Source organism: Pteropus medius, unplaced genomic scaffold (assembly GCF_902729225.1).
Source record: "Pteropus medius unplaced genomic scaffold, Ma_sr-lr_union100, whole genome shotgun sequence".
Taxonomy (NCBI): domain Eukaryota; kingdom Metazoa; phylum Chordata; class Mammalia; order Chiroptera; family Pteropodidae; genus Pteropus; species Pteropus medius.
Genome location: NW_024355205.1, coordinates 314,367 through 337,478, shown reverse-complemented (window position 1 = coordinate 337,478; position 23,112 = coordinate 314,367). Strand labels below are relative to the sequence as shown.

General features: G+C 38.0%; 1 protein-coding gene and 1 pseudogene across 1 annotated transcript in view; one reads left to right on the top strand and one right to left on the bottom strand.

Moving 5' to 3' along the window:
- JARID2 (jumonji and AT-rich interaction domain containing 2) overlaps positions 1 to 23,112 on the top strand; it is a 239,547-nt gene that overhangs the window by 56,336 nt on the left and 160,099 nt on the right.
- Positions 6,810 to 6,928, bottom strand: LOC120599100 (uncharacterized; annotated as a pseudogene).

Here is a 23,112-nt window from a genome sequence, read left to right as displayed (position 1 = left end):
TTATATTTCCTTCTCCTGCCAGCTATTTATAATCAGAAATGCTATGTTATTATAGCATTTAACTTGATTCTATCAATTTAGTAATCGAATTTTTTAGTCAGAAATAATTTGTTCCCATCCCCCTGTGAAACCCCCTAGAGAAAGGGGAAGAAACAGCTCTTAGAACCAGTTCAGAAATAATCTATCTGTAAAACATAAAAACATTAACATATCAGTTTTTTTTTTCCTCTTTCACTTGCAAATGCAAGTCTCTACTGAGGTGATTATGGTTTGGTGTAACTTTGGGAGTCATTTAAAGGTGATGCATGGATTTGCAGGTAAATACAGACTTTTGTTTGAAATCTGAGCTATTCAGCAAACATTGCACTGAGTAATTTCCCCCAAAACTCCCTAGGAAAATTTTTACCTTTTACTTAGTAAACCTGGTGGTGTTTTTGCTTCTTGAAATTAAATTTTGCATTGCTTACAAGATTAGTAAAGATATTTTTCCAAAGGTACCAACCCGATTGCTTTTTTTGTGTAACCAGTGGGCCCAGAATCCCAACCAGAACATGCCCTCTGAGTCCCTGAGGTGTCGGCTTGGAATGTATTTTTTGGGTTTTAGTTTGAATTAGTTTCTCTTATTGAGTTTCAAATCTGAGGAAATGCCATGGCTGCCTGGGTATTTGCTCTAGGCAAATACCCTTTCCCCTTCATCCCCAGGGTAGGTGTGCCCTTGGGTTGGGGGACATTTATCTCCTTCAGAACACTACACCAAGCTAGGGTCTGCAGAGCTGGCTGAGGCCCCAAGAGTAGGGAGGTGAGATGGTCCTTGTCAGAGGTTTATTTTCAATACCAGTCCTGCTCCCACAAAATGTGTGGTTTTAGGCCTCCCATCTCCTGCCATGTTTACTGCTCGTAGGGCAGATGAGGTGAGAAAGCACGGGGGGAGGCAGAGGCAAGTCAGTTTTCTCTGGCACTGAAATTTGGTGATATTCCTGGGCATTGAGTACACCCCCCAAAGTGAACATGATGGTGGTGAGAATAAGGATTACAGAAACAGCTCTTGCTCTGCCTTTTCGTTTGCAAAGTAAAAGCTGAAGTCCAGGGCCAGCCTGAGTGACAAATGGATTATATAGCCAGCATTTTTGGTTTAAAAGGTGAGTGGAGAAATCAAGGTTAACTGGAGTTGTGCCCTGGCACTGCTGTTCCTGTTGGGGTTGTACTCACCACAGTTGGCATAGTCTTCGAGAAGAGGCATGCTGATGTCTGCAGGAAAATATGCAGAATTTTGTGGTAGGATACCTGGGACTTTTACATATCCAGCAAGAACTTTTGTGAGTTTCTAGATTTTGTTGTTACCACCTGTCTATAAGGAGAGAAACTTGATTTGCAGCACTCTAGCTGCACAGTTGCTGGGAAAAAGAGGCTGGGATCCACACGCCCCTTGAAGAGCTTGTCCTGACGTTTACCAGAGGCAACTCCCCCACCCCTCTTTAAGGCATCCCAGAGGAGTGTCATCTGGGGCAGGCCTGATTCACTGGTATGACTGTGCCAGGGCCAGCCTGCCTCATTAGAAAATGTTTTCTGGAGCGGAGACAACGAGGGATGGGAAAGGTAACAAGAACCTCTTTGGATTCCCGGATTGCTCAGGATGTTATAAACAGTAAGTGCTGCCTTTGATCTTAGAGGGTGGTGTGGGGTGGGCCAGAGAAGGATGGTGGTTATTGAGAAGAGAGCTGGAGCCAGACAACCCTAATGGCTTGTCCAAACGCTTCTGTGAATCCCGGTGGCAGAAAGCTCTGTACTTGCCACTAATTTCTGTTTTCTTTGCTGTGGTTGGCTTTATTAAAAGGGCATAAGGAAGCAGCCTAGACATTCACTTCCAATCAGTTTTCTGAGCTAAGAAGGGGGAAAAAGAAATCAGGTCTTCGGTGATTTCAGAGACACGATGACTGGCTTCATGGCTTATTCACTTTATTGGAGGAGGGAGACGCACATATGCTGTATATATGTCATCTATATGGAATGTTATAAATCATCAAAGAGATTCACGAGACACAAACACAGATGTTTCCTTGTTTGGAAATCTGGGACCAATGAGGGGCTGCTGCCTTAAACATAGTTACAAGGATGGCTCTGACAGTCATTGTATCATGTGTAACCTTTTCCTCTACATGGTTCTGCACTGGCCATTATGTATGTGAGTGAGATGGACCTCCCTGCCTTTGGTTTCGAAAACCAAACTGGAAAATGGGATGTGTGACTTGAGAGAATAGCAGGAAAAGTTTGAGTATGGCCCTTTAACTTTCTATGGGGGAAAAACCACCTAATTAGTGATGGCAAATGATGTAAATTTGATGCAATAATCAAGCTTCTTGCTCCACTGTATCATTTACCTTTTGATTTCAGAGAAGTTCAGCCCTGTGACTCTTCCCTTATTTTGAACTGGAGCTAAGCTATGAGATATTTCAGTCACACCCTAGTTAGGGAGTGTATCTAGGTAAATACAAGTTGGTACTGTAATTTCAAACAGACACAGCTATAATATTAGAACTTGGTTAATTTGACCTCACCAGCTTCATCTATTGTCACAGTTTGTTTTTTAGTATGTTTCAAAAAAAAAAGTTAAACCTTTGTTGTCACCCAGTTTTTAGCATGATTCACTGGTGGTTTCTGATTTTGTGTGTATCAGCAGACAAAAGCTGACTGGAAGAAACTTGACTGTGGTTGGGGAGGCTTGTGAAGAGAATGGAAAACGCATTGGTGTTTTAATTTCCCCCACAATTCCAGTGACTAATATTTAATTAAGATGCAGGTAAAATCTTCGTTATGAACCAGCAATCCAAGTTAGGTTAACTCTTCTGCTTCTACCATGACTGTTTTAGAAGGAGAGAGGAAAGCCTTGAATTTATTAGGCTGCTCAGAGAATGTTTTGGTGAAAATGGAAAAAATATACTTTTAAGTAACTCAGTGATTGTACTCATATACTAATTTAAAGTAGATTGGTATCTTGGGGTGTCTGTCGTGTCAGTGGGTTGAAGTAGGTGAAATGTTGACTGTTCATTACCAAAAGGCTATATAAATGTGATTTGGAGGTTGTTTTGAAACCTACTGTACTTTAAACTCATCTGGTATTCATTACAATGCAGTTCCTAAACAAAATGAAATTGTATAGCTAATGACATAAAATGTTTTTTCCTTATCTAATCAGGAATCTTGAGCTGCTAGATTAGATGTTATTCAGAATGGATGATATAGGAAATAATTACTATATTTCATTTGTGGAATTAATCATATGGCCTCTAACTTATATATATTACATATGAAAATAAAACCAGTAAAGAACAATTTATAATTTTAGCCAGTGGCACACATGAATATGATATTGTTTGTTTTTTTACTCTGCATATGAAATATGATCTGCAGTTTAGAATAACTGGTATTATTGATGCATTTGCCCATCTTGTTTGCAGAATTTTATAAAATTGTAGTATGTTAATTTGGAGAGGGGCGACAGTATATCATAGTGAATAACATTCATTCAAATACTTATTGTACAGGTATATTTTGGGACTGGTTGCATGCTGTGAGTAGATTAAAAATTCCAGAAACTTACAAAATACTTTTGAGAAGAAAATTCCTAGATCTCTTAAAAAATTCGAGTTTAGTTTTTGAATGTACCAATTATATAAGATTTGTGCCTGTGATAAGGGCATGCCATATTTTACCTCAAGGAGAGGGGACTTATCTATTTCATAACTTGTCAGCAGAAAATACATTTTCTTCAGCATTTTATATGACTACTCCTTGTATTTATAAACTAATTGCTGCACTCTTCTTTGGGTCATCAGCTAAGCAGATACTTTCCTTGAAGATGTGAGAAGTTAATAGTAAAGGGTGAGTTGGAATAGCACTCTAATTTTATAGAAGGAAAGGTTCTTAGCTATTAAAATTGGTGTATATGGATTGATAAGAAGGTGGGAAATCTTCATAGTTCTTCTGATTGGTACAATGAAAAACATGTAAATGTAATTTCAGACTTACCAAGAAGTATATACAATAATATGACCACTTGTTGGACTCTAGTTTTCAAGGGACAATAAGAACAAGGGGAAGGTGTGCGGGCCCCTGTGGTCTGATCCTATACCTGCTTAAAGAAGAGGATGCTCAAAGATAAGAGCTACTCTCTAGACTAATTCAGTATTGATTTGCAAAAGCCTACAAAATGTTTAACCACCCAGTGTATTTTGCCCTGTGTCTAAGAAGATCTGGACAAATGCCTGGCTGTGTGCTTTTTGAATAACATTCTTCACTTTTTCAATCCTTTCCCTTTCTGCAGAATTGGAGATACTAAATAATGGCACCTACCTTGTAAGGATTAAGTGAGTTTGAATCCCATGAGAAATGCTTAGAATAGTGCCTGGTATATATTTTAAGTTTTTTGGAACTTAAGAATGATTTCTAGGATATGTCTAAACCCAAATCCAGGCCCATATTTTCAGCCAGCATCTGCATTAAGCCACTGGCTCAACTAGAATTACTTTCTCTTCGTCATTTATAAAAAAAAATAATAATAATAATAATTAAAAAAAAATAACTTGATGATTCTTTGTATGAAGTATCTGTAATATTGGGGGTTGTGGCAGGGGGATGACTTTAGGATAGAGAAGGAAAGATGATTCCCTGGCTACTTCCAGATTACGTCTTCAGACAAAATACAACTTTCTTCCCCCTCTGAATTCCAGAATACCAGACATAACCATAATATAAACAGAACAGCATACTCTTAAACCAAAGAGAAAAATTTCAAACTGTTCTGAATTATCTGGTTCATTTGAGATTGGACTGTGTGCCATGTGGTCGTAGTGGCAGGCTCATTCTAGAGATGCAGTTCACTTCAATGGTAAGTAAGCAAGTACCAGGACAGAAGGTTATTTTTCCGCACTGCATAGTGGTTATAGGTTTTCCAACAATCATTTTGGGTTTTTTCTGTTCTGCTCCCCAGGGCTGTGGTAAGGAACCTCTTAGATCTGTGTGGGTGGTGGGCTTTTGCTTGCATCCTGGTTTTCCAAATACATTTCTCCTGGGTTGCTTTCTGCATCCACTAAGCATATATGAATTGTGGCGGAGTAGCTATCTCTCGTTCTTTGCTTTTCCTTTCTTATCAGAGGAATGATGAGCTCTGGGGTGTTCGTGTGTGTATTCTAGTGACTCACCTTAGCTGAACTTGGGCGCGTACAGCACTAAGGAATTCTCATCTTCTCAGCTGACTCAATAGCTTTTATAGATCTGTGGGTGACTCTCCTACCCCTGAAGAGCAAATCCAGGGGAAGACTTTCCATCAAATACTTTGCCTTTCCCTCATTTGTGCCGCTTTTTTGAGATCATGCTTTGTCCTGCACATTAGTGCTCGAAGTTACTTCAAATGTGAAGGGAGCCACGGGCCACATGTGAGCTTGTGAAGTGTGCCTCGTCTGAATAATAATGTGAAATGTACACTGAATCTCCACGACTCAGTAATATGGAGAATAAAGCTAAATAACTTGTTTTATATTGTTCACATGTTTAAATGATAATATTTTGGATATATTTGAGTTAAATAAAACATGTTATCAAAATCTCACCTGGTTTAACAGTTTGTTTCATAATTTAAAATTATTTGTGTCTCGTGTTATATTCACAGAGTTGGACAACACTGTTCTATTGTGTGCAAGGATCTTGGGGCACGTCTGTGGCATTATGCCCTGAGTATAAAGTGGACTTATACTGAAGGATAGTTAGCATGCAGTAAAAGTCACCTGTTTTAGGTGTACAGTTCTATAAAGTTTGATAAATGCATACAGTCATATAACCCATTACAGTCAAACGTAAAACTCCTTTGTTGTTAACCCTTTCGACAACCACTGATCTCTTTCCTAGATTTTCTATGACTTTTCTAGAATGTTTTAAATGGAATCTTAAAGTATTTAGCTTTTTGAGTATAGTTTCTTAATGTATTTGAGATTCATCCATGTTCATATTAGAGGTTCATTCCTTTTTATTGTTGCTAAGTGGTATTCTGTTGTACGATGTGCTGCTGTTTCTCTTTCTGTTCATCAGTTCATGGACGTTTGGTTGTTTCCAGTTTTTGGCAGTTATTAATAGAGCTGTAAATAGGTTTTTGCAAGTTTAATGGCATTCATTGCTAGACACTTTTTGCTAGTTAGTGTACATTTAACTTAATAAGAAAATGCCAATCTTTTCCTGAGTGACTGTATTCTTGCATTCTACAAGTCATGTATGAGGGTTCAGTTTTCTCTTGAAGGGTTCCTTTCTGTATTTGGTAGGTCAGCTTTTTATTTCTAGCCATTTTAATCGGTATGTATTTAATTCGTATATCCCTAGTGACAATAATATTGTCACGCTTCTTTTCATACATTTATTTGCCTTTTTTTGAATTGGGTTGTTATTATCTAGAGTTTTTTTTTTTTTTTAATGTATGTATTGTGGATACCAGTCTATTATTAGAGACATGTTTTGCACACATGTTCTTTATTTCCTGTATCAGTTTGCTTAGGGTTGCTGTAACAAAGTACCACAGACTGGGTGGCTTAAATAATAGCAATTTATTTTCTCACAGTTCTGGAGGCCAGAAATCTGAATTCTGTTTTAGTTTCTTCTGAGGCCTGCCTCCTTGGCTTTGGTCATCTCCCTGCATATCACATCCTCTTTCCTTTGTACATGTCCAGATTTCCTCCTCTTGTAAGGACAGCAGTCATATTGTTGTCGGCCACACCCTAATGAACTCATTTTACACTAACCACCTTTTTTTTTTTTTTTTTTTTTAACGCCTACTGCACCCGGTATTTCTAGGTGGTCTCCCATCCAAATATTAACCAAGCCCAACTCTGCTTAGCTTCCGAGATCAGACAAGATCGGGCACGTTCAGGATGGCATGGCTGTAGTAACCACCTCTTTAAATACCCTGTTTCCACTTAATGTCACATTCTGAGGAACTGCGGGCTTAGGCCAATTGCATTTTGAAGGAGAGAGTGGTTACAACTTAGGCTATAACAATTCCTAACATTGTCTTTTGTAGAACAGAACCATTTTTATTTGGATGAAGCTCATTTTATTTTTATCATTCATCCTTTTTGTGGTGTAAGAAATCTTTGTATAGCCAAAGATCACAGGATTATCTCCTATGTTTCCTACAGGAGTTTAATAATTATTTTTACATTTAGACAGTGACCCCTTTTGGAGTTAAATTTTTGTTTGGTGCAAAGTATGGGTCAAGGCGATTTTAAAAAAATGAATGCCCTTTTATTTTCGATTTTAAGCTCTAAAAGTAATCCATGCCCGTTGACAAAGAATTTCAACAGCACGGAAGGGAATAAAATAATAAATTCTCCCCTTTGTCTCGTCTCTCTAGAGGAAATCCTTTCAAAGTTTTTTCTCTGAATTTGTATGTGTGTATAATTTTATTTTCTTTCTGTGAAAATGAGAACCATACCAGAATTTTGAAACTTGCTTTTTTTCACTTAATTTACAGATGGCCTCTGGTCTGTTTGGTTAAGTTCCAAAAGGTTATGTATGATATAAGCACCTAAGGGCCTACTGCAGGTAGCCCCCATATGGGGGGCCATTGCTGATAGTCTGGTGCTGTTTGGAGGGGTGCCTATATTTTCACTTCAAAAATTCTTAACTTGAAAGCTTGTAAGGAAAGGGGCTTGTCTATCATAGATATCTTTTGTGCCTATGTATAGCTTGACTTAGTTTTTCTATGGTTGCTGTAGTCTATGGTTTGTAGGTATTGTACTTTGAAAAAAACAAAAAACAATTTACTATCAATATCAGGCTTCCATTTTCTGTCATTGAACATTCTCACAAATTGTGTCTGCTTGTGTCTCTGTTGTCAATAGATGTTTTGAGGCTGGATGTTTTAAGCAGAAGTTGCAGAGTTCACTTACTCCTCTAGATTCTGGCCTCTAAGACTCTGTCCTTGCACCTGTACACTGTTTTGTCTCCTGAAAAGTTAGGTTCTTTCCTATTTAATCAGCAAGCTCCACACCTTCACTTGATGCTTTTTTACATGCTGTTTTTCTTTACAAAGACATTTAGAATCTATGCCTTTTACCCAAGCACAGTGTTTCTTTAAGCTTTGATTTTGATCTCCACCAAGAATTTTTGAATTGAGACCCAGTGTTTGTACACACACACACACACACACACACACACGAAACAAATTTCATTAAAACTTAGCCTTAGTATCGTTGACATACTCTGATCTGCCCAATTTTATTTTTCTATTTCATTTCAAAGAAAAATGCTTGTCAGGAGAGACCCAGTATATTGATTTCCTATTAGGGATCAACACTGTAGAAAAGAGTGCCTCTCGGATATTCACAGCTCGTCTTGGATTTCTACATGTGAATGGTAAAAGGCACTTTATACCAGTCACTACCACATGGTGGTCCATATAGTAGTGCTGTGTGTGGGAGGGCGTTTAGGGAAGGGGGATACATGTTCTTTTCGCCAACTCTGGGCACTTAAATAATGTGCCTCATTTCGCTTCATAACAAAGAGGACTAGAGAGAGAGGTTCCTTACCGGGTCAGATGTTAGGGAAATTTTGCCATATCCTACATATTATTCCTCTCGGTCTCGATGATTTTCACTCAGGGATCGCTTTGTTTCTCAGAGTCTCTTTTATGGGAGTTTGCAGGGTAAAAAGTATTATCATAGTAATACCAATACATCGTTTTCCTTTTTACTCTCATTTTCTCCGCGGTGTGTAGTGGGGTTTTCCATACACTCCATGACGAGTGATAGTATAATAGATTGAATTCAGTTATGAGAATCCAGCTGACTTCTTTTAAGCCAGACATTAAATTTGCAAAAGTAGAAAACATGGTTACACTTTTAGCTACATTTTATTTTGGAAAATATAATTTTCATAAGAACCTTACTATGTTAACATGTACTGTTTTTGTTATTTTCTAAACGAATTACTATATTAAAATTTTCTTAGTTTTTAGTATTGTGAATATGTGTGTGTGTGTGTGTGTGTGTGTGTGTGTCTATCTATCTATCTATCTATATATATCATTAAACACCAGCTCTCTTGGGTCCTCAATAATTTTTCAATGTTCAAAGAGACCTTTAGATCAAACAGTTTGAGAATTGTTGCTCTACTTACTTGTAGGGAATTGCAAACATATGCAGAAGTAGTGAAGATAATATACTACCAACACACCCATCTCCCAGCTCCAGTATCCAATTCATGGTCAATTTCATTTCATTTATACCTCTACTTCCTCTCCTTAGATTGTAGTAGAACAAATTTCAAACATCATATTTAATGCAGTTATTATTTAGTAATTTTTGTTATTCTTTAAAAGATGAGTTTTCTATTTAAAGAAAATATGATAGCAATAGCGTATGTTTTAAATATCAAAAACTAGTTAGAGTTCAGATTTCTCCTACTGTCTTATTTTTTTTAAAGGTTGATTTAAAATAAGGTCCATACTTTGAGATTGGTTGATTAAAGCCATGCTTTTTACTAATCTAACAGCCCTATCCCTGCCCCTGCAATTTGTAATTTACGGAAGAAAGGAGGTCATTCATTTGTCCTAAGGGGCACAACTTGGACTGTGCAGGTGTGTGGGCTGATATGCAGCAGTATTGGGGACATATATGAAACACTGTTGACAGGGTTTTGCTTTGAAGGTAGATCATCCTTGGTTATTTTCATATCATAGCCTCTACTCCATTGCGTGCACATTTTTGTATTTCAGTCCCTCACCTGCACTTTTTCAGGAGTGCCAATCTGTGTGTAGTGTTCAGTTGATATCTGGAAACTTCTGCAAGATCCTTAACTCCTTGATTCTGTGAGTGACTTTGAACATGGGTATACAGCGTGATTGAGAATGTGGGAATGTGAAATCATAATTGCCTCAGAAATGCACATTTAATGATGCCTGAGGGTGAGTTCTGACATGAGATCTTAGGTAGATATAAATGGGAGTGAGACGGCCACCCCTTCCATGACCTGCAGTGCTTCTGGGGTGCTCGGGAACTCGCCGGGGGAGGAAAAAGAGGCCTAGGAGTGAGAGGAGAGGATCAAGCCCTCATGAAGCCAGTGGAAGCATCTTATATAAACAAGCCTCCGTGGGATCGTAGAATTTTGGTTCTAGGGCAGGTTTTACAAAAATCAGGAGAATGAGACTGCAGAAGAACAGGGTGTAAATGAAGTCTCTACACTTTTATTTTCACATTCTCATCCTTCATGATTCAATGGCTCATTTTCTTTGCGAAGCTCCTCCCCCCCACTCTCCGTTAGATTCATTCTCTATGTTTATGTCATTTTTATGTTAACTTGTTGATATTTCTGTTACAAACATAAATCACACAGGATCTAATTTGTTTTCAGAGTTGTCTTTCCCTTCTTGTGCTGCCCTACGTGGTTCCCTTTGATCCATTCTGTTAGCGGATTATTGGTGAATGTTTACCACAGGCCCAGCATGGTGTTAACCTAATGAAAGAATTACCTGGAATAAGAGTTCATGAAGGGAAAATACCTGGAAGCGAGGTGCAAGGGTCAGCCTCCTGAAATGCCCCAGGGAGGGCTTTTTAGCATGACATGGGCCCTCAGAGAAGCAAAAACCATGCCCACAGAGGCCCCTGTGTGAAGTTCAGGTTGCTCACAGAACTTGCATCAGAATCTTCAAACTCCTCAAGGCTCTTCAGTGATCATACCTTCGTAGCTACTATTTATTGAACATCTACTACTCTGTACCAGGCACTCTGTGAGATGTGCTTCACATCCAGCTGCTTTCAGGTAGCTGTTTCTTCTGCCCTGCTACCTTCTTTCTGTAGGAATTGGGCAAGTTACTTGAAGAAATGCTGTAAATTGAGTTTAATAGTAAAACTTATTATTTAGCATCATTGGAAGGATGAAACGATTATACATATACAGTGATTAGAACATTAGCTAAAATTTACTGACTGCTTACTCCTCTTTTACAGAAGAGGGATTTGATGTTCAAAAATGTTCATTGAAGTTGTCCAATGTAACATTATCTAGTCAGTGCTAAGGCCAGGACTGGAATGTCTTACTCTAAACTTCAGAACATACACACAGTATACAGTCACAGTGTGACCTCAAAGCAAGAGATTTGAAGGGCCAAGAAACTCCTTTCCCCATAATGACTTTATTTACAACACTGCAGCATGTGTTCTGTGGCATGCGGGCTTTTGCTGCCGAAAGATGATGCATCCGGTGTACAGTGTTGTAAAGGGCTATCCACTAGATCTATAGCTTAGGAGGCCCTAGTCTTGTGAGGGTGGACTGAAGGCCCACCCTTGTTCAAGCAGCTGGTGCACAAGTGGCCAGCAGTGAAAGCCAGAGAAGTGACAGCTAGGCCTCCAAATGGAAAACCCTCAAAATGGGCTTTTTGCTGAGTTCTCATCTTTCCCTTGGGACCAGATGAGTATGTGAACATTGGCTCAAGGGAGAAAGCTAGGTCGGAAATAGAATTTAGGAACCCCAGAGAAACAGTCTCTGTATTGGTGCTTGAATTTAATGAGGCAGAAACAAATGTCCGTTTAATATGTTGCATTATTTTGGTATCCCCTTAGCCTTGCAGTTCCCTCTTTCATTATCATCTTCACATCCCCTGGGACTGTGGCTTGCACATCTCCTCTTCTGGTTTGATGAATCCTGCTAGGGGTGGAGAGGGGAGGGGAGGAGACTGGGATAGCGGGTCAGAGGGATGGGTCTGGGGAAGTCAGCTGCTGCCAAAGCACCTCCCAGTAGGGTGCATAGGAAGAGTTTGATAACCTGCTGGGATCTAACAGAAGTTTTAACATGATTGTGGTGATGTGCTGAAATGAACTCCCTGTAATTCTGCCTCTTCACTCGTGGCAGGCTTGCTATAAACAGGGTGTGTGTGTGCGCGCGTGCGCGCAGAACATACTGGACAGTCTGATGGTCTCTCTTGCTGTTCCCATCTCCATTTGAGGCTGCACAGATTAGTCTCCCTTTCATGAACAAGAGCATCCATCTTTAATATAAGGTTAAACCACTCAAACTCTTGTCTAGCTGGTAAAGGCCAGGCAGCCATTTGGATACTGTCTTCCCATTTTAAGACTGAGGTCAGACTTATGCAGTGTTTGCAGAATTTCTGTGTTTTGTTTTATGATGTTGTCTTCTTTTGTCCACTCATGAAATACTTTTATCCTTCTTGGGGGAAGAAAATAACAAACATCCTGTGCTAAATTGCAAGTTTGTTTGTTTGTTTGTTTTTCTTTTTCTCTCTCTTTTTAATATCTTTGTAGAATAGTGGTGGTGGTTTGTGTTGTTTCATAGTTCTAGTGATTTGAACATTTTACCTCGTATAATTGTTTATGTACAGCTCAGCAATGATCAGTGAAATAGGTGTTTAGCAGCATCTTGCCCTCATTTAATTTTTATTGCGTTTTTGGGTTTGCTGTAATTAAACCTGACATTCATTTAAGGAATAAGTTGTGATTTCTTTGGTCAAGACCTAGGGAAAATGACATGTGTTTGCTCTGGAAGTGAATTCTGGTGAGAACCTTTGTATCTCCCTTTCCCCTGCTCCCGCCACCACCCCCCCTCTTTTTTTTTTATTTCACGAGTGAGACTGTAACTTTAAAAAGAAACTGTAGGAGCTGTTCCCCAGGTTATTCACAAAATGAGTCTTTGTCTGCTTTTTCATTCACCATCTGGTTACAAAGCTAAATTGGAATCGTCCTTGTTTTAATTATTTTCTACTTGTGTGGCCAGGAGGTTATTTGGTCTGGTGAGGTTACACTATAAGCTCGCGTTCTCATTAATACCACCGTGTCCACATCCTGCACCAGCACTGGAATGGTTAAGTTGATCCACTTGTGTGGCCAACGCTTGATACAACACAGTGGTCACGAAAAATTACCAGAGGAAATGTGGTGTCAGTGTGTGGGTTTTTCTTCTTTTTCTTTATTTAAATCTCCAATAATATTAATTAAGTACATTTTTCTTCCAACAAAAATATGAATATAAATAGCTCAGTTTTACAAATCTTAGATTAGTGTATGGTGTTATTAAAGAAACAGTGGGTATTTTAAAAAATTGGTAAAATAAGAAAGTATTCAAAACACATTTTAAACACTCCACACTCCACAGCATGAATAATGGAAATTGCGTAGTCAGGAACTTCTCTTGGTGAATCAGCCAAAAGATGTAATGCATTGCAAAGAAGTATTGTTTAATACCAGGAAAGTGGTAATCATCAAAAGATGTCTTAAAGTGTTTTTTCTTTCTTTCTTTCTGTTTTTTTAATCTTCCCTCAATTCTCCACTTTCCTGCTTGGGAGGACCACATACTTCAAAGCTTGTCAGGGTTTTAGCAGGTGACTTTATTCAAGTTCTGTGAAATATTAGGTATTGTAATTAAGTAATTGTTTCTTGAGATAGTCTGATGAGTGCTTACATATTCACTTACATATTTATTATAGGTAATGAAACTTACATATTCATTGTCTTGTGAAATCAATAGTAGTTCTGAAACACATTATCCTCCCCACTCCCCATTTATAAAGCAAAACAAATGTGTAGGCTAATACTGGGAAAGCAAAGCAGAAAAAGTGTCCCCCCATCCCCCAACATACCTAGAGCTCTCCATTTGAGCAAGAGTTTATGAAGATTTTATGAAATACCCTAGATTTGGGAGCATACCTCCTAAGATAAAGCATTATAACTGTATGTACTGGCATAGGAGCCAGTGACTGAAAAATTTGAAAGGCTGGTAAAAAGAAGTACTTTAAAACTAAAATCTAGTAGCTCTAACTTAGGCAGCCATACATCAGACTATAGAAAGAGGAAGAAGGTAAGAGAATTAAAGTGGGCTAGGAAAAAATGCCTCCAAAGAATGATGAGAATATTCATGTGAAACTAATTTATTGATATTTTACAGGAGAGGTTCAAATGGTTATTTTAGTTAAAATAGCAATTTGCCTCATGAGTTTAATTTTTAAGATATCTGAAAAGTAATTGCAGCTCAAACTTGTCACACAGTTCTCTTATTAATGAATTAAAACACATTGTGTAATAGTGTTAACAATAAAAAAACTCAAGTTCAAGCCAAATATTTATTCTGTTTTCATTTCATTGAACAGGCAGATCTTATGTGGAAGGAACAAAATTTAACCCATGACATCCCCATACTTCTTATGTGGAAGGAGCAAAAATTAACCCGTAACATCCCCATACTTCTAAAGGAATATTTGTTATAGTGACAGAACCCTGTACTAAGCTCTAGGAGAAGGGACTGTGGTGTTTAGGAGGAGGTTTTGGCTTGCTGCCTTGGTAGATTCCTGTTAGGTAGGTACCATCGGTCCCCTTGGTTTTCTGCCCGTCTGATAGGCCTTTCACATTGTGGCTGGGCTTGAGGGTTTCGCTTGTTTAGATCCCGCAGAGTTGGGAAATGCAACAGTCCTTTGTGTGGGTTTCCCTGAAAAACAAATCTAATTTGGGGAAATAGTTTTCAATACGTAACCTTCTTGTCTTTTTACACACACACACATTTAAAAAAATAACAGCTTTTTTGAGATGTAATCATATACCATAAAATTCACGCCTTGAAAGATATAATTTAGTGGTTTTTAGTATATTCGCAGTTATACAACCATCACCGCTGTCTTATTTCAGAATATTTTCACCACCCTTAAAGGAAACCCTATACTCATTAGCAGTCACTTCTCATTTGCTGCCTCCTCACCAGGATTTGGCAATCACTGATGTCCTTTCTTTTGCTATGGATTTGTCTATTCTGGACATTTCATGTAACTGGAGTCACACAATATGTAGCCTTTTGTGTCTGGCTTGTTTCACCTATCATAATGTTTTCAAGGTTCATCCATGTTGTACCATGAATCTACTTCATTCCTTATTCCCTCCCTCCTGTTATTTTTTTAAAATTGTGATAAAATATAACAAAACTTAGACATTTAACCATTTTTAGGAATACAGTGGCACTGACTACATTCACAGTGTTGTGCAACCATTGCTACTATCGGTTTTCCAGAATTCATTCATTTTTATTCTCCATAATATTCCGTTGTATAAATATGTTTTATTTTATTTATTCATCAGTTGATGGACATTTAGTTGTTTTCTTTTATTAGCTATTGTACATAACGCTGCCGTGAACATTTGTTTTTGTGTAAGATTTTGCCTGGACGTAGGTTTTCAATTTTCTTGAGTATATACCTAGGTGTTTAATTGATTGGTTATATGATGACTTATATATCTTTTATACTGTCTGTTCAAATCCTTTGCCCATTTCTAGGTTGGGTTGTTTGTCTTTTTATGGTTAAGTTGTGAGAATTCTTTATATATTCTGGATACAGGTCCCTTACATTGATATATGATTTGCAAGTAATTTTTTCCCCTATTGTCAAAGAAATAGGGATATGTTGGACGCTCTTTTTTCTCAAATCCATCTGAATGAGTTTTGGTGTTAGCAGACTAGAGGTAATTTAGCATCCACATTTGTTAGGAATGTGTAGGTGAAAGAGAAAGGAAATGGAAGTTGAGTTATGTGTTAACAGAAATGAGATTTAGAGTTGGTCCATAACATACAAATGACAGGGAATCCTGACTTAAGGGAAACATACCACCGAGGTGGTAACAGAGTTCCAACAAGTACCAAAGGAATCAGTTATTATGCGGAACATTCTGGAGAAGAGAGGAGCAGGGTTTTTGTTGTTCTTGTTGTTGAAGTCTGAGGTTATTGATATGGGCAAACACACAAAACAAAGCTTTATGATACGACGTTTTACAATGTGGAAGTCCATAGCCCTGAAGGAAGGCTTGCTCCGTACAAGCAGAGGTGTTCTCAGAGCATGTGTAAGTCTGGACGGATGTGCAAACAGGAATTGATCTGACAGCGTGAAGACACGGCAGCCTTCTCTAATTAAAGCCTCTTGATGACATTAAACTGTGTTGCTTAATTACAATAAATCATACATTAACAGATCATGTCTCTGAAGAGGCATTGTCAGTGTGCTGCATAATGGAACAAAATTTGACCTTGTAATTGAAGAGATTCCTACGAAGTGATGGCTGTTGTCACCGAGGGGAACTTGAGCCCCCCTTGAGTTACTGTGGAATAACTCAGATCTTAGAGAATGCGTCCTGGTAATTCTGTTTATATGAAGATTTTGGAAAAATATGGACACTTACTTTAAATGTGAGGACGTTTTATATACATTGAAGAGAACAGAGTTTTCATTCTCTGTTTATTTTCACGGCCACTCATTTTCTGACCCCCTCTTAATTTCCAAACTGCTTTGGGCTTGACAACTTCCTCAGCAGGTTTTGCACACCCCTTTGACAAAGTGTTTGTTCCTTTGTCTTTCCTTCAGTCAGCATTTGGAGCCCACTGGCTAGGCTACCAGATGGGTCTAGCAGGTATTGGCTGTTGTTACCAATGAGCATCTGCAAGACATTATATCATGTTCTGTTATGTCTCTCTCTTAGAGTCTTAATAATGTAATGTTTGGGGTAGTATATAACTATAGAAATAGATCTTTTTGAAACTTGACATGAAGTAACAAAATATGGGCTAATGTGGGACTGGGAAAATTCTTGTTCCTGTTCAAAACTGACTCCTACTGCCAATTAAAGAACTGGAATATAATAGCATATGACACCACCTAGGCTTATGAATGTTGCTATTAATTTATTTTCATCGGTTTAATTTTCAAAAATTAATGGTATTAAACCAGTGGGGTATATTTAATTTCTTCTTGAAGCAGACTGTTAAACATTCACCAGCTCTTGATCTTACAAATGGTAATTGAAAGTTATCTCTGTAGAACTGGAGGGGGCCCAGGGATTACTCTGTCCACACCCCTCATTTTGTACATGACAGTGTTAGTGACATCAGGGTTACCTTGCTTAGGGCAGAGGTCTACTTTGAACCCCGATGTCTTGGGGCAATGTGCTCTTTATTCTGTAGTGCTGCCTGTAACACAGCATTTGACATATTTCATTATTCCTACCAGAAGTTCTCTCTCCTTTCTTTGCATCTGGGACACCATTATTCTCTTGCTTTGTTCTCTTCCTGTCTCTGACTATTCTTTAGTTGCAGGTCTTCTTTCTTTGCTTGCCTTTTGATGTTTATCAGTGTTCCTGAGCGCTTCCTCACTCATGCTGTCACTGTCCTTGCAAGAGTGTGCTGAACAACCCCTGATTCTCTATTTACAGCCTTTTCTCCAAGCCTCAGCCATTTCTATCTGACCGCCCACTGTTCCTGCTGAACAGCAGTGGTTGGAACAGGCTCTGTTTGCCCTCCTCCTCCTCCTTTTGGTAGATGTGGCTGTTCAAAGCATAGCCCTTTTGTCATCTTAGAGGAAAAGAGATTTTTCAGTGAACACCATTGAGGTGGCTGGGCTTCTGTCCATGAGACTATGAAAATGAGGGAAGAGTGAGGGAGGGCAGTGGGTAGATTGCCTCCGGGAGGAAAGATAAAGCACGTCAAGTCTAACTTTTTTAGTTATGTATTTATGACACTTTCTCCAGTTACAATATATTGTTAAAAATAGGAATCCAAGGATTAAACATTTCCGCTTTTCAAATTTTGGAACAAAATACTTTTGTCAATCTCAATTGAATAATTGCTGACATTTAGGTAGAACTGTGCTTTACATTTTAAGCATATATTTAATACGTTTGTAAATTCTTACATATAATGATAGATACTAAGACTTCTATAAGGAAACCATTTTTCATGGGGAAAGATTGTTATACTAATTCTCAAATGTTGAAAACTATCCTGGAGCTTGTTAAGAACATAACGTCTCCAGTGTTCCATTTGATCATTGGTTCACTAGAAAAATACAAAAAGGGTTATGGTTTTTTTTAAATGAATCTTTTAGGTGTAAGTTTTATGCATTTTAACACATATCCAGGATTATGTATTTTAACATGTTCTCTAGGTTAATTGTGATTTGCAGTCAGTATTGGGAACTAGTGCTGGACTTTTACCAGGCAAGAGTTAACTTGTTTTCAGTATTGAGAGTGGTTCAGTAGGTCACATGTAAAAATCAATTTGTAACTTTTAATCACCTCTCTTATATGTATTCCAGATAGTGAGGGAACTCATTCAGTGTGCCTGTGAAGTGCCTGGCGTGTCCTTTCCTCTTTGTATGTGCCTCCTCCTTTAGTTCTTTTCAAGTGAAGGAAGCAGATACATAGTAAGGTTACACAGGCTGGTTTCCGAGCTTAATTCTGATTCTGTGACTTATGTGACATGAATGTTTGCTTTTTATTTTTTGGGCCTGTAATTTACCTACTACATGGGAGTAATTATGAGCACTTAGTCTGGTGCTAGTTTTGATTCCTTGAGAGGATGTGCCAACCCCCAGGCTGTGAATTCTACGCCTCATCTTGTTTTGAATGGTCTTTTTAGTGGGTGAATATTAGAAGAGCTATTGAATTGATATGCAGGAAACTTGTGATTTATCTCAGATAAACTTCCATTCGTTTGACTTAGTGGTGTTCTGTATATTTCTTAACAATTTTAGCCTGATATGGGAGGTAGATTTATGATGTCAATGTCATGATCTTAATTCTAGTCCATCTTTTAGTTCCTTCCAGGTCAGAAATGTATTTTGTTTCCTTTGCAGTGGGAAAATGTGTGAATGTCAGATGGTTTTAGATGATACTCTCAGGTCTCAGATGATATTGTGACCTGTCCAGTCCCGAAGTCACCTGTGGATGTTAACTGACTTTTGTATCCAAGCCATGCATTGGGACTAGTCTGCCTCTCTATGATAATTTAAACCCAAAGTCCTGACCACCTTGAGGCAGTGCTGGTGTACTTTGTATAAGCCCAATGACGTTTACCTCTAAAAAAAAAAAGTGAAAGAAAAGAGACTGCAAAGGAAGTCTTTTCTTTTGTACCCACGCTGTTCTTCCTGTCGAGGAGATGTTAGAAAAAGTGTCATTTTTACTGTTATGTAAAAGTTCTTAATGGTTTCTTCGGTGCAATTTTGAGATGTTTCCTTGTTGATGAAATATTCATGCAGAACTAGTTCCCTCTCCCTGGCCTGTTTCTTCTCTTTTGTTATATGTATCTATTACTTACACGAGTGAGTCTCCCTCCTATGTCTTTTCCACTCATGTACTCTTTGAGTGGAAAATTAAAAAAAAAAAAGTGGTTCTTAAATATAGTTATGATATTTTGGAAACAGCAGATGTAAGATCTACAAAGACTCCCTTAAGCCTTTGTAGAGGCTTTCAGTTTCTCTACAGCATATAGGGGAGTGGCCACAGTGTGTGGCTGGCCCCAGCTTCACCTCTCACATTTGCCAGAAATACTGCCTGCTCTTAGTAGGCCTGTCACAGTATAGGTGCGCAGTAAACAGGACTTACCACACTTTATTGACTGGACCTTCTATTTTGTCATCAGAAAAGTTTATTTTACGTGTAAAATGTCTTCTTTTGGTCATATTGTACTCCAAGAATTATTGAAGGGATGCCAATTAATTTTGCCACTGATTGCTGAATTAGTCATTATTCTTTAGTTAACAGAGATGAGAAATCACATTGATGAAAGGCTGGTTTGGAACAGTGCCCAGGCACAGGCAGAATCACAGTCTACTCATAGTACCTTCATTGATAGATACTCAATAAATGTCTCAATAAAATGAAATTACATAATTAAACACTATCAGGTTAGTGTACTATTGAGAATGTCTAAGCTAGGAACTGCAGAAAGAGGAAGAGCATAATCTGGTACAGTTGATACCCTATTTTGTGTTTGATTTATTTAAAGTAGCTGTTTATGTTACATGTGTAATTTATTTTCAACTTAGAACATTTAGAAACTCTGGATGCTAATAAAAGAAAATAAAAAACAGCAACATTTGTACTGCTCTGATAATCAACATTTTGTGTTGATCAGTTTTCCTCTTACTTTCATCTAGTAGGCTGAAAACCTGAAGAAACAAAACTGAAAACAATCCCCAAAGCATATTGCACATACTGCTTCACTTCAGGTCTTGTTTTAAAATAATTTTCTGCATCTTTCTTTGTAACTGGCTGTATAGTGTTCTACAGTGCAGCTGAATTGAATAACTACAAGCTCCCTCCCCTAAGCATTGTGTAATATGACCCCCACCCCCTACCCCTTTACTGTGCCTGTTTAATCTCTGGAACAACCCCAACCCCAGAAAGTAAGTGAGGATGTGGGAGCCTGAGGCAGAGCAGACGCACACTCAGGACAGTCTGACACCCTAATCTTCAGCTAGCCCAGCTCACTCTGTTTCCTGCTAGAATTTATTAACACCTGGCTTGAGGATAAAGTCGTGAGTGTCCTCAAAGTTTAGTGCATCTTCGTAGTTATCTCCTTAAGATAAAAAGAGCTGAATTACTTGGTCCCAATATACACTAAAAAAAAAGTCTTCTGAGAAATTTTACCTTTTACATAACTCTTAAAATTCATTGAAGTGTCCTATGACGTTTTTGAGTTTGTTAAAATTATAGAAAAAAGATGGTTTTTATTGACAAAGTGTTTTCATAGGATTATTCAAATAACCTCTCCTACTTCAGAATGAACATTACTATGTACCGTGACCTTTCTCCACCCCAGTATTTAATTCGTGTCCATATTTGCCCATTATTAGGGTATTTGGTACTAGTACTGAATTAGTCAATCATTATTTAAATGCTTTGATTTCAGAGTTTATTTATGTCCACATTCTTAGGCAGGTAGACTAATGAGGATTGTTTGGTAATAGCGGTTTTAGTTGTGTAGTTCTAGTCTCAGATTTGAAAAAGTGCTGTTATGAATGCTTTTCAGCTTTGGTTTTGTGATTTCTGGGATTTTTTCACTTAACTTCAAAGGAAGGGTGTCATTATGTTCTCCTCAAATGTAACCGGGTCAGCCTCATAATTTTGGTGGCATTATTATTGCCGGTGGAATTTATAGAGGGTGAATATCATTTTTAAAAACTGCCCCAAAGCTGGATTGAGGTTACATTAAAAAGCTGGATGTGTGTTGAGAGTTTGGTCATCTCTTGGTGTAAAATAAGGCTTTGTACATCAAAGAGCCCCGTGCAAAGTATGACCCCCTCAGTCTTTGGAGGGGTAGGGGGGGGCAATTTGGTATCTTGTCACTGTCCCCTCCAACAGTTAGCAGATGTTCTGTGAGTTAATGTTGCCCTTCAGTTATCTTTGACGGAAGCAGGGTCTGGTTAAGATCAAATTGTTTAATCTAATGCACGTTGATTTTGGCATAGTAATCAGAAGTCTGTGAGGCAGCTAGACAAGGAAAAGCCGGTGGTGGATTGTTAGATTAAAAAACAACAATTACTAATTGGAAAATAGCTTTGGTGTCCTTGACTCTTTTTATACCCATTCGTTCTGATATATGCTGCTTTTAGATTTACCTGGGATGACCTTTTAAATAGCTTCCGAGTATTAAGCTACATGCTGCTGACCTTGCTGATCTGGGCATCAGAGTTAGTGCTAGACATTTTTTCAGACCTCCAGGGAGGTCATGGAGACACATAACCATTTGGTTGTTTCTGCAGCTATATGACAGGTATACGACAGCTCACTGTTTGGCACTTGTCCTGGAGCTTCAGTTTAACTTAATGTTTACTTAATGCATGTATATTACAGAGTCGAATGCAAAATTTGCTTGAGTTTTAGGGGAAGTACATGATATTGTATCACACTTCGGAGTAAGTGATGATTTTCTAGTTTCCACAGGTGGCTGCATAACTCAGTTTCATAGTTCACTACTAAGTAGTGGTCAACCCTAAAGCAGTTTTGGAAAATAGATGAAAGAGGAAGATGTTCATTGATTCTCCGTTATTTTTATTATGTGGGTGGTGCTCAAGTATATAATTTCCTCTCTTCCATTCTGTCATATTCCGTTGTAACAAAGAATAACACACTTTGGCATATAGAGATTTCCCTGGTTAACACTGGGTTTAGGAGTGAGCGTGGAGTATGTGTAGCTCTGGCTGACTCAGCTGTTATAATGAAAAAGAGAATTTGTTTTTGGAAAGAAGTGTTTGAAAGTCTGACAGCTTTCTGCTGTCTTCTTAAACATGATGTTACATATACAGTCCACCCATTTAAAGTATACAACTCAGTGATTTTTAGTAAATTCTCAAGATCATGAAATCATTACCATAATCTAATTCCAGAACATTCTCAGCCCTCAGTCTCTCCAGTTTTAGAAGTAAGTTGTCTATGACAGTTCACAGTTCACATAAATATAGATTATTTAGTGTTGATTAGAGTATTTTGGTGGGTTCTATCCTACCAATTGATAGCATTGCTTTTTATGTTATATTTTTATATAGTCACTGAAGAAAATTTTAATCTGAGGTTGTCTGCCTCCCTCTGTTATTAAGTTTTATGCAACAGTCAACTCTTAATCAGCTATAATTGTTTTTAACTCTATTTTAACGCTTGGGATATATATATATATATATGTATATATGCATATATGTATATATATGTATATAAATGAATGATTTTATTTAACTTAAGCTTCAGAAATGCTGCCAATAAATATAACAATATATTTTTAAAGACTTGAATTAATTGCTTATCATCTTCTATGTTTAACATGGATATTTGAGGATACATTTTAAACTGTTTCTCCCAAAGCCTAATTTAATTAGAAAAGTAAATTTGCTGTTGTTGCAAAAATTACAATACGCACGTCAAATGTGATTTCTTTCTGTATAGCCATTCTCGGTAATTTGTTTTTGTTTTGTTGCTGCAGCTGTCTTCTAGAAAGGCTCAGGGATTGTAGTTGGTGGTGGTTCTTCCTGCTTTCTTGCTGCACTTGCCTGAAGTTTTTAGAGTAGGTTCTTGTCTTTCTAAGTTTTAGAGTAGAGACTTAACACACTGCTTATCATCTCTATGTGTAGACAGGTTTCTTTCAAAAGCCTTTTTCAATGTACCCTAGAGTAGATTCAAGAATGCAGTATGGGTTCATATTCTTAACCAAGGATGTGTATCTGAACCCCTTGTGGAACTACAGAAATTCACTGCTCTGAGCTCTACCCCCTAGCTACTCTGGTTTGTAATAACTAACTGGAGCAGAGGCCTGCTGCCATCA